Below are 13164 nucleotides of genomic sequence, written 5' to 3'. Positions count from 1 at the left end.
AGACTGCATCTTCCAAACCCACAACCATTACCATCCACTCAGACTGCATCTTCCAAACCCACAACCATTACCATCCACTCAGACTGCATCTTCCAAACCCACAACCAACACCATCCACTCAGACTGCATCTTCCAAACCCACAACCATTACCATCCACTCAGACTGCATCTTCCAAACCCACAACCATTACCATCCACTCAGACTGCAACTTCCAAACCCACAACCAACACCATCCACTCAGACTGCATCTTCCAAACCCACAACCATTACCATCCACTGAGACTGCAACTTCCAAACCCACAACCAACACCATCCACTCAGACTGCAACTTCCAAACCCACAACCAACACCATCCACTCAGACTGCATCTTCCAAACCCACAACATTTACCATCCACTCAGACTGCATCTTCCAAACCCACAACCAACACCATCCACTCAGACTGCAACTTCCAAACCCACAACCATTACCATCCACTCAGACTGCATCTTCCAAACCCACAACCAACACCATCCACTCAGACTGCATCTTCCAAACCCACAACCATTACCATCCACTCAGACTGCAACTTCCAAACCCACAACCAACACCATCCACTCAGACTGCATCTTCCAAACCCACAACATTTACCATCCACTCAGACTGCATCTTCCAAACCCACAACCAACACCATCCACTCAGACTGCATCTTCCAAACCCACATTTACCATCCACTCAGACTGCATCTTCCAAACCCACAACCAACTCCATCCACTCAGACTGCAACTTCCAAACCCACAACCATTACCATCCACTCAGACTGCATCTTCCAAACCCACAACCATTACCATCCACTCAGACTGCAACTTCCAAACCCACAACCAACATCATCCACTGAGACTGCAACTTCCAAACCCACAACCAACACCATCCACTCAGACTGCAACTTCCAAACCCACAACCAACACCATCCACTCAGACTGCATCTTCCAAACCCACAACCATTACCATCCACTCAGACTCCATCTTCCAAACCCACAACCAACACCATCCACTCAGACTGTATCTTCCAAACCCACAACCAACACCATCCACTCAGACTGCAACTTCCAAACCCACAACCAACACCATCCACTCAGACTGCATCTTCCAAACCCACAACCATTACCATCCACTCAGACTGCAACTTCCAAACCCACAACCAACACCATCCACTCAGACTGCAACTTCCAAACCCACAACCATTACCATACACTCTGACTGCAACTTCCAAACCCACAACCATTACCATCCACTCAGACTGCATCTTCCAAACCCACAACCAACACCATCCACTCAGACTGCAACTTCCAAACCCACAACCATTACCATCCACTCAGACTGCATCTTCCAAACCCACAACCAACACCATCCACTCAGACTGCAAATTCCAAACCCACAACCAGCACCATCCACTCAGACTGCAACTTCCAAACCCACAACCATTACCATCCACTCAAACTGCAACTTCCAAACCCACAACCAACTCCATCCACTCAGACTGCATCTTCCAAACCCACAACCATTACCATCCACTCAGACTGCAACTTCCAAACCCACAACCATTACCATCCACTCAGACTGCATCTTCCAAACCCACAACCAACACCTTCCACTCAGACTGCAACTTCCAAACCCACAACCAACACCATCCACTCAGACTGCATCTTCCAAACCCACAACCAACACCATCCACTCAGACTGCATCTTCCAAACCCACAACCAACACCATCCACTCAGACTGCAACTTCCAAACCCACAACCATTACCATCCACTCAGACTGCATCTTCCAAACGCACAACCAACACCATCCACTCAGACTGCAACTTCCAAACCCACAACCATTACCATCCACTCAGACTGCATCTTCCAAACCCACAACCAACTCCATCCACTCAGACTGCAACTTCCAAACCCACAACCATTACCATCCACTCAGACTGCAACTTCCAAACCCACAACCAACACCATCCACTCAGACTGCATCTTCCAAACCCACAACCATTATCATCCACTCAGACTGCAACTTCCAAACCCACAACCAACACCATCCACTCAGACTGCATCTTCCAAACCCACAACCATTACCATCCACTGAGACTGCAACTTCCAAACCCACAACCAACACCATCCACTCAGACTGCAACTTCCAAACCCACAACCAACACCATCCACTCAGACTGCATCTTCCAAACCCACAACATTTACCATCCACTCAGACTGCATCTTCCAAACCCACAACCAACACCATCCACTCAGACTGCAACTTCCAAACCCACAACCATTACCATCCACTCAGACTGCATCTTCCAAACCCACAACCAACACCATCCACTCAGACTGCATCTTCCAAACCCACAACCATTACCATCCACTCAGACTGCAACTTCCAAACCCACAACCAACACCATCCACTCAGACTGCATCTTCCAAACCCACAACATTTACCATCCACTCAGACTGCATCTTCCAAACCCACAACCAACACCATCCACTCAGACTGCATCTTCCAAACCCACAACATTTACCATCCACTCAGACTGCATCCTCCAAACCCACAACCAACTCCATCCACTCAGACTGCAACTTCCAAACCCACAACCATTACCATCCACTCAGACTGCATCTTCCAAACCCACAACCATTACCATCCACTCAGACTGCAACTTCCAAACCCACAACCAACATCATCCACTGAGACTGCAACTTCCAAACCCACAACCAACACCATCCACTCAGACTGCAACTTCCAAACCCACAACCAACACCATCCACTCAGACTGCATCTTCCAAACCCACAACCATTACCATCCACTCAGACTCCATCTTCCAAACCCACAACCAACACCATCCACTCAGACTGTATCTTCCAAACCCACAACCAACACCATCCACTCAGACTGCAACTTCCAAACCCACAACCAACACCATCCACTCAGACTGCATCTTCCAAACCCACAACCATTACCATCCACTCAGACTGCAACTTCCAAACCCACAACCAACACCATCCACTCAGACTGCAACTTCCAAACCCACAACCATTACCATACACTCTGACTGCAACTTCCAAACCCACAACCATTACCATCCACTCAGACTGCATCTTCCAAACCCACAACCAACACCATCCACTCAGACTGCAACTTCCAAACCCACAACCATTACCATCCACTAAGACTGCATCTTCCAAACCCACAACCAACACCATCCACTCAGACTGCAAATTCCAAACCCACAACCAGCACCATCCACTCAGACTGCAACTTCCAAACCCACAACCATTACCATCCACTCAAACTGCAACTTCCAAACCCACAACCAACTCCATCCACTCAGACTGCATCTTCCAAACCCACAACCATTACCATCCACTCAGACTGCAACTTCCAAACCCACAACCATTACCATCCACTCAGACTGCATCTTCCAAACCCACAACCAACACCTTCCACTCAGACTGCAACTTCCAAACCCACAACCAACACCATCCACTCAGACTGCATCTTCCAAACCCACAACCAACACCATCCACTCAGACTGCATCTTCCAAACCCACAACCAACACCATCTACTCAGACTGCAACTTCCAAACCCACAACCATTACCATCCACTCAGACTGCATCTTCCAAACGCACAACCAACACCATCCACTCAGACTGCAACTTCCAAACCCACAACCATTACCATCCACTCAGACTGCATCTTCCAAACCCACAACCAACTCCATCCACTCAGACTGCAACTTCCAAACCCACAACCATTACCATCCACTCAGACTGCAACTTCCAAACCCACAACCAACACCATCCACTCAGACTGCATCTTCCAAACCCACAACCATTATCATCCACTCAGACTGCAACTTCCAAACCCACAACCAACACCATCCACTCAGACTGCAACTTCCAAACCCACAACCATTACCATCCACTCAGACTGCATCTTCCAAACCCACAACCAACACCATCCACTCAGACTGCATCTTCCAAACCAACAACCAACACCATCCACTCAAACTGCAACTTCCAAACCCACAACCATTACCATCCACTCAGCCTGCATCTTCCAAACCCACAACCAACACCATCCACTCAAACTGCAACTTCCAAACCCACAACCAACACCATCCACTCAGACTGCAACTTCCAAACTCACAACCATTACCATCCACTCAGACTGCATCTTCCAAACCAACAACCATTACCATCCACTCAGACTGCAACTTCCAAACCCACAACCATTACCATCCACTCAGACTGCAACTTCCAAACCCACAACCAACACCATCCACTCAGACTGCATCTTCCAAACCCACAACCATTACCATCCACTCAGACTGCATCTTCCAAACCCACAACCATTATCATCCACTCAGACTGCATCTTCCAAACGCACAACCATTGCCATCCACTCAGACTGCATCTTCCAAGCCCACAACCATTACCATCCACTCAGACTGCATCTTCCAAACCCACAACCATTATCATCCACTCAGACTGCATCTTCCAAACCCACAACCAACACCATCCACTCAGACTGCAACTTCCAAACCCACAACAATTACGATCCACTCAGACTGTATCTTCCAAACCCACAACCAACACCATCCACTCAGACTGCAACTTCCAAACCCACAACCAACTCCATCCACTCAGACTGCAACTTCCAAACCCACAACCAACACCATCCACTCAGACTGCATCTTCCAAACCCACAACCATTACCATCCACTCAGACTGCAACTTCCAAACCCACAACCAACACCATCCACTCAGACTGCAACATCCAAACCAACAACCATTACCATGCACTCAAACTGCATCTTCCAAACCCACAACCAACACCATCCACTCAGACTGCAACTTCCAAACCCACAACCAACTCCATCCACTCAGACTGCATCTTCCAAACCCACAACCAACACCATCCACTCAGACTGCAACTTCCAAACCCACAACCAACACCATCTACTCAGACTGCAACTTCCAAACCCACAACCAACTCCATCCACTCAGACTGCATCTTCCAAACCCACAACCATTACCATCCACTCAAACTGCAACTTCCAAACCCACAACCAACTCCATCCACTCAGACTGCATCTTCCAAACCCACAACCATTACCATCCTCTCAGACTGCATCTTCCAAACCCACAACCATTACCATCCACTCAGACTGCAACTTCCAAACCCACAACCAACACCATCCACTCAGACTGCAACTTCCAAACCCACAACCAACACCATCCACTCAGACTGTATCTTCCAAACCCAATCCATTGCCATCCACTCAGACTGCAACTTCCAAACCCACAACCAACACCATCCACTCAGACTGCAACTTCCAAACCCACAACCAACACCATCCACTCAGGCTGCATCTTCCAAACCCACAACATTTACCATCCACTCAGACTGCAACTTCCAAACCCACAACCATTACCATCCACTCAGACTGCATCTTCCAAACCCACAACCAACACCATCCACTCAGACTGCAACTTCCAAACCCACAACCATTACCATCCACTCAGACTGCATCTTCCAAACCCACAACCAACACCATCCACTCAGACTGCATCTTCCAAACCCACAACCATTACCATCCACTCAGATTGCATCTTCCAAACCCACAACCAACACCATCCACTCAGACTGCATCTTCCAAACCCACAACATTTACCATCCACTCAGACTGCATGTTCCAAACCCACAACCAACACCATCCACTCAGACTGCATCTTCCAAACCCACAACATTTACCATCCACTCAGACTGCATCTTCCAAACCCACAACCAACTCCATCCACTCAGACTGCAACTTCCAAACCCACAACAATTACCATCCACTCAGACTGCATCTTCCAAACCCACAACCATTACCATCCACTCAGACTGCAACTTCCAAACCCACAACCATTACCATCCACTCAGACTGCATCTTCCAAACCCACAAGCATTACCATCCACTCAGACTGCAACTTCCAAACCCACAACCAACACCATCCACTCAGACTGCAACTTCCAAACCCACAACCAACACCATCCACTCAGACTGCAACTTCCAAACCCACAACCAACACCATCCACTCAGACTGCATCTTCCAAACCCACAACCATTACCATCCACTCAGACTCCATCTTCCAAACCCACAACCAACACCATCCACTCAGACTGTATCTTCCAAACCCACAACCAACACCATCCACTCAGACTGCAACCTCCAAACCCACAACCAACACCATCCACTCAGACTGCAACTTCCAAACCCACAACTAACACCATCCACTCAGACTGCATCTTCCAAACCCACAACCAACACCATCCACTCAGACTGCATCTTCCAAACCCACAACCAACACCATCCACTCAGACTGCAACTTCCAAACCCACAACCATTACCATCCACTCAGACTGCATCTTCCAAACCCACAACCAACAGCATCCACTCAGACTGCAACTTCCAAACCCACAACCATTACCATCCACTCAGACTGCATCTTCCAAACCCACAACCAACACCATCCACTCAGACTGCATCTTCCAAACCAACAACCATTACCATCCACTCAGACTGCAACTTCCAAACCCACAACCAACACCATCCACTCAAACTGCATCTTCCAAACCCACAACCATTACCATCCACTCAGACTGCAACATCCAAACCCACAACCAACACCATCCACTCAGACTGCATCTTCCAAACCCACAACCATTACCATCCACTCAGACTGCAACTTCCAAACCCACAACAAACACCAACCACTCAGACTGCATGTTCCAAACCAACAACCAACACCATACACTCAGACTGCATCTCCCAAACCCACAACCAACACCATCCACTCAGACTGCATCTTCCAAACCCACAACCAACACCATCCACTCAGACTGCATCTTCCAAACCCACAACCAACACCATCCACTCAGACTGCAACTTCCAAACCCACAACCAACACCATCCACTCAGACTGCATCTTTCAAACCCAGAACCAACACCATCCACTCAGACTGCAACTTCCAAACCCACAACCATTACCATCCACTCAGACTGCAACTTCCAAACCAACAACCAACACCATCCACTCAGACTGCAACTTCCAAACCCACAACCAACACCATCCACTCAGACTGCATCTTTCAAACCCAGAACCAACACCATCCACGCAGACTGCATCTTCCAAACCCACAACCATTACCATCCACTCAGACTGCATCTTCCAAACCCACAACCAACACCGTCCACTCAGACTGCATCTTCCAAACCCAAACCATTATCATCCACTCAGACTGCAACTTCCAAACCAACAACCAACACCATCCACTCAGACTGCAACTTCCAAACCCACAACCAACTCCATCCACTCAGACTGCATCTTCCAAACGCACAACCATTACCATCCACTCAGACTGCAACTTCCAAACCCAAACCATTACCATCCACTCAGACTGCATCTTCCAAACCCACAACCAACACCATCCACTCAGACTGCAACTTCCATACCCACAACCATTATCATCCACTCAGCCTGCAACTTCCAAACCCACAACCATTACCATCCACTCAGACTGCATCTTCCAAACCCACAACCAACACCATCCACTCAGACTGCAACTTCCAAACCCACAACCATTATCATCCACTCAGCCTGCAACTTCCAAACCCACAACCATTACCATCCACTCAGACTGCATCTTCCAAACCCACAACCAACACCATCCACTCAGACTGCAACTTCCAAACCCACAACCAACACCATCCACTCAGACTGCATCTTCCAAACCTACAACCATTACCATCCACTCAGACTGCATCTTCCAAACCCACAACCAACACCATCCACTCAGACTGCAACTTCCAAACCCACAACCAACACCATCCACTCAGACTTCATCTTCCAAACCCACAACCAACACCATCCACTCAGACTGCATCTTCCAAACCCACAACCAACACCATCCACTCAGACTGCAACTTCCAAACCCACAACCATTATCATCCACTCAGCCTGCAACTTCCAAACCCACAACCATTACCATCCACTCAGACTGCATCTTCCAAACCCACAACCAACACCATCCACTCAGACTGCATCTTCCAAACCCACAACCAACACCATCCACTCAGACTGCATCTTCCAAACCCACAACCAACACCATCCACTCAGACTGCATCTTCCAACCCCACAACCAACACCATCCACTCAGACTGCATCTTCCAAACCCACAACCAACACCATCCACTCAGACTGCATCTTCCAAACCCACAACCAACACCATCCACTCAGACTGCAACTTCCAAACCCACAACCAACACCATCCCCTCAGACTGCATCTTCCAAACCCACAACCATTATCATCCACTCAGACTGCATCTTCCAAACCCACAACCAACCCCATCCACTCAGACTGCAACTTCCAAACCCACAACCATTACCATTCACTCAGACTGCAACTTCCAAACCAACAACCAACACCATCCACTCAGACTGCATCTTCCAAACCCACAACCAACACCATCCACTCAGACTGCAACTTCCAAACCCACAACCAACACCATCCACTCAGACTGCATCTTCCAAATGCACAACCATTACCATCCACTCAGACTGCATCTTCCAAACCCACAACCATTATCATCCACTCAGACTGCATCAACCAAACCCACAACCAACATCATCCACTCAGACTGCAACTTCCAAACCCACAACCAACACCATCCACTCAGACTGCATCTTCCAAACGCACAACCATTACCATCCACTCAGACTGCATCTTCCAAACCCACAACCATTACTATCCACTCAGACTGCATCTTCCAAACCCACAACCATTACCATCCACTCAGACTGCATCTTCCAAACGCACAACCATTACCATCCACTCAGACTGCAACTTCCAAACCCACAACCAACACCATCCACTCAGACTGCAACTTCCAAACCCACAACCATTACCATCCACTCAGACCGCATCTTCCAAACCCACAACCAACACCAACCACTCAGACTGCAACTTCCAAACCCACAACCAACACCATCCACTCAGACTGCATCTTCCAAACCCACAACTATTACCATCCACTCAGACTGCAACTTCCAAACCCAAACCATTATCATCCACTCAGACTGCATCTTCCAAACCAACAACCAACACCATCCACTCAAACTGCAACTTCCAAACCCACAACCATTATCATCCACTCAGACTGCAACTTCCAAACCCACAACCATTACCATCCACTCAGACTGCATCTTCCAAACCCACAACCATTACCATCCACTCAGACTGCATCTTCCAAACCCACAACCATTACCATCCACTCAGACTGCATCTTCCAAACCCACAACCAACACCATCCACTCAGACTGCAACTTCCAAACCCACAACCATTACCATCCACTCAGACTGCATCTTCCAAACCCACAACCATTACCATCCACTCAGACTGCAACTTCCAAACCCACAACCATTATTATCCACTCAAACTGCAACTTCCAAACCCACAACCAACACCATCCACTCAGTTGGCATCTTCCAAACCCACAACCAACACCATCCACTCAGACTGCAACTTCCAAACCCACAACCAACACCATCCACTCAGACTGCAACTTCCAAACCCACAACCAACACCATCCACTCAGACTGCAACTTCCAAACCCACAACCAACACCATCCACTCAGACTGCAACTTCCAAACCCACAACCATTACCATCCACTCAGACTGCAACTTCCAAACCCACAACCAACACCATCCACTCAGACTGCATCTTCCAAACCAACAACCAACACCATCCACTCAGACTGTAACTTCCAAACCAAAACCAACACCATCCACTCAGACTGCATCTTCCAAACCCACAACCAACACCATCCACTCAGACTGCATCTTCCAAACCCACAACCAACACCATCCACTCAGACTGCAACTTCCAAACCCAAACCATTACCATCCACTCAAACTGCAACTTCCAAACCCACAACCATTAACATCCACTCAGCCTGCAACTTCCAAACCCACAACCATTACCATCCACTCAGACTGCATCTTCCAAACCCACAACCAACACCATCCACTCAGACTGCAACTTCCAAACCCACAAACAACACCATCCACTCACACTGCAACTTCCAAACCCACAACCAACACCATCCACTCAGACGGCAACTTCCAAACCCACAACCAACACCAACCACTCAGACTGCAACTTCCAAACCCACAAACAACACCATCCACTCACACTGCAACTTCCAAACCCACAACCAACACCATCCACTCAGGCTGCAACTTCCAAACCCACAACCATTACCATCCACTCAGACTGCAACTTCCAAACCCACAACCAACACCATCCACTCAGACTGCATCTTCCAAATCCAAACCATTATCATCCACTCAGACTGCAACTTCCAAACCCACAACCAACTCCATCCACTCAGACTGCATCTTCCAAACGCACAACCATTACCATCCACTCAGACTGCAACTTCCAAACCCAAACCATTACCATCCACTCAGACTGCATCTTCCAAACCCACAACCAACACCATCCACTCAGACTGCAACTTCCAAACCCACAACCATTATCATCCACTCAGCCTGCAACTTCCAAACCCACAACCATTACCATCCACTCAGACTGCATCTTCCAAACCCACAACCATTACCATCCACTCAGACTGCATCTTCCAAACCCACAACCAACACCATCCACTCAGACTGCAACTTCCAAACCCACAACCATTATCATCCACTCAGCCTGCAACTTCCAAACCCACAACCATTACCATCCACTCAGACTGCATCTTCCAAACCCACAACCAATACCATCCACTCAGACTGCAACTTCCAAACCCACAACCAACACCACCCACTCAGACTGCATCTTCCAAACCTACAACCATTACCATCCACTCAGACTGCATCTTCCAAACCCACAACCAACACCATCCACTCAGACTGCAACTTCCAAACCCACAACCAACACCATCCACTCAGACTGCATCTTCCAAACCCACAACCAACACCATCCACTCAGACTGCATCTTCCAAACCCACAACCAACACCATTTACTCAGACTGCATCTTCCAAACCCACAACCAACACCATCCATTTCAGACTGCATCTTCCAAACCCACAACCAACACCATCCACTCAGACTGCATCTTCCAAACCCACAACCAACACCATCCACTCAGACTGCAACTTCCAAACCCACAACCATTACCATCCACTCAGACTGCAACATCGAAACCCACAACCATTACCATCCACTCAGACTGCAACTTCCAAACCCACAACCATTACCATCCACTCAGACTGCAACTTCCAAACCCACAACCAACACCATCCACTCAGACTGCAACTTCCAAACCCACAACCATTACCATCCACTCAGACTGCATCTTCCAAACCCACAACCAACACCATCCACTCAGACTGCAACTTCCAAACCCACAAACAACACCATCCACTCAGACTGCAACTTCCAAACCCACAACCAACACCATCCACACAGACTGCAACTTCCAAACCCACAACCAACACCATTATTCAGACTGCATCTTCCAAACCCACAACCATTACCATCCACTCAGAGTGCAACTTCCAAACCCACAACCATTACCATCCACTCAGACTGCATCTTCCAAACCCACAACCATTACCATCCACTCAGACTGCATCTTCCAAACCCACAACCAACACCATCCACTCAGACTGCATCTTCCAAATGCACAACCATTACCATCCACTCAGACTGCATCTTACAAACCCACAACCATTATCATCCACTCAGACTGCATCAACCAAACCCACAACCAACACCATCCACTCAGACTGCAACTTCCAAACCCACAACCAACACCATCCACTCAGACTGCATCTTCCAAACGCACAACCATTACCATCCACTCAGACTGCATCTTCCAAACCCACAACCATTACCATCCACTCAGACTGCATCTTCCAAACCCACAACCAACACCATCCACACAGACTGCAACTTCCAAACCCACAACCATTACCATCCACTCAGACTGCATCTTCCAAACCAACAACCAACACCATCCACTCAAACTGCAACTTCCAAACCCACAACCATTATCATCCACTCAGACTGCAACTTCCAAACCCACAACCATTACCATCCACTCAGACTGCATCTTCCAAACCCACAACCATTACCATCCACTCAGACTGCATCTTCCAAACCCACAACCATTACCATCCACTCAGACTGCATCTTCCAATCCCACAACCAACACCATCCACTCAGACTGCAACTTCCAAACCCACAACCATTACCATCCACTCAGACTGCATCTTCCAAACCCACAACCATTACCATCCACTCAGACTGCAACTTCCAAACCCACAACCATTATCATCCACTCAGCCTGCAACTTCCAAACCCACAACCATTACCATCCACTCAGACTGCATCTTCCAAACCCACAACCATTACCATCCACTCAGACTGCATCTTCCAAACCCACAACCAACACCATCCACTCAGACTGCAACTTCCAAACCCACAACCATTATCATCCACTCAGCCTGCAACTTCCAAACCCACAACCATTACCATCCACTCAGACTGCATCTTCCAAACCCACAACCAATACCATCCACTCAGACTGCAACTTCCAAACCCACAACCAACACCATCCACTCAGACTGCATCTTCCAAACCTACAACCATTACCATCCACTCAGACTGCAACTTCCAAACCCACAACCATTACCATCCACTCAGATGGCATCTTCCAAACCCACAACCATTACCATCCACTCAGATGGCATCTTCCAAACCCACAACCAACACCATCCACTCAGACTGCAACTTCCAAACCCACAACCAACCCCATCCACTCAGACTGCAACTTCCAAACCCACAACCATTACCATTCACTCAGACTGCAACTTCCAAACCAACAACCAACACCATCCACTCAGACTGCATCTTCCAAACCCACAACCAACACCATCCACTCAGACTGCAACTTCCAAACCCACAACCAACACCATCCACTCAGACTGCATCTTCCAAATGCACAACCATTACCATCCACTCAGACTGCATCTTCCAAACCCACAACCATTATCATCCACTCAGACTGCATCAACCA

The sequence above is a fragment of the Scyliorhinus torazame genome, unplaced genomic scaffold (assembly GCF_047496885.1).
Source record: "Scyliorhinus torazame isolate Kashiwa2021f unplaced genomic scaffold, sScyTor2.1 scaffold_400, whole genome shotgun sequence".
Lineage (NCBI taxonomy): Eukaryota > Metazoa > Chordata > Chondrichthyes > Carcharhiniformes > Scyliorhinidae > Scyliorhinus > Scyliorhinus torazame.
The sequence above is the reverse complement of the archived record's forward strand: the minus strand, read 5'-3'. Positions refer to the sequence as shown.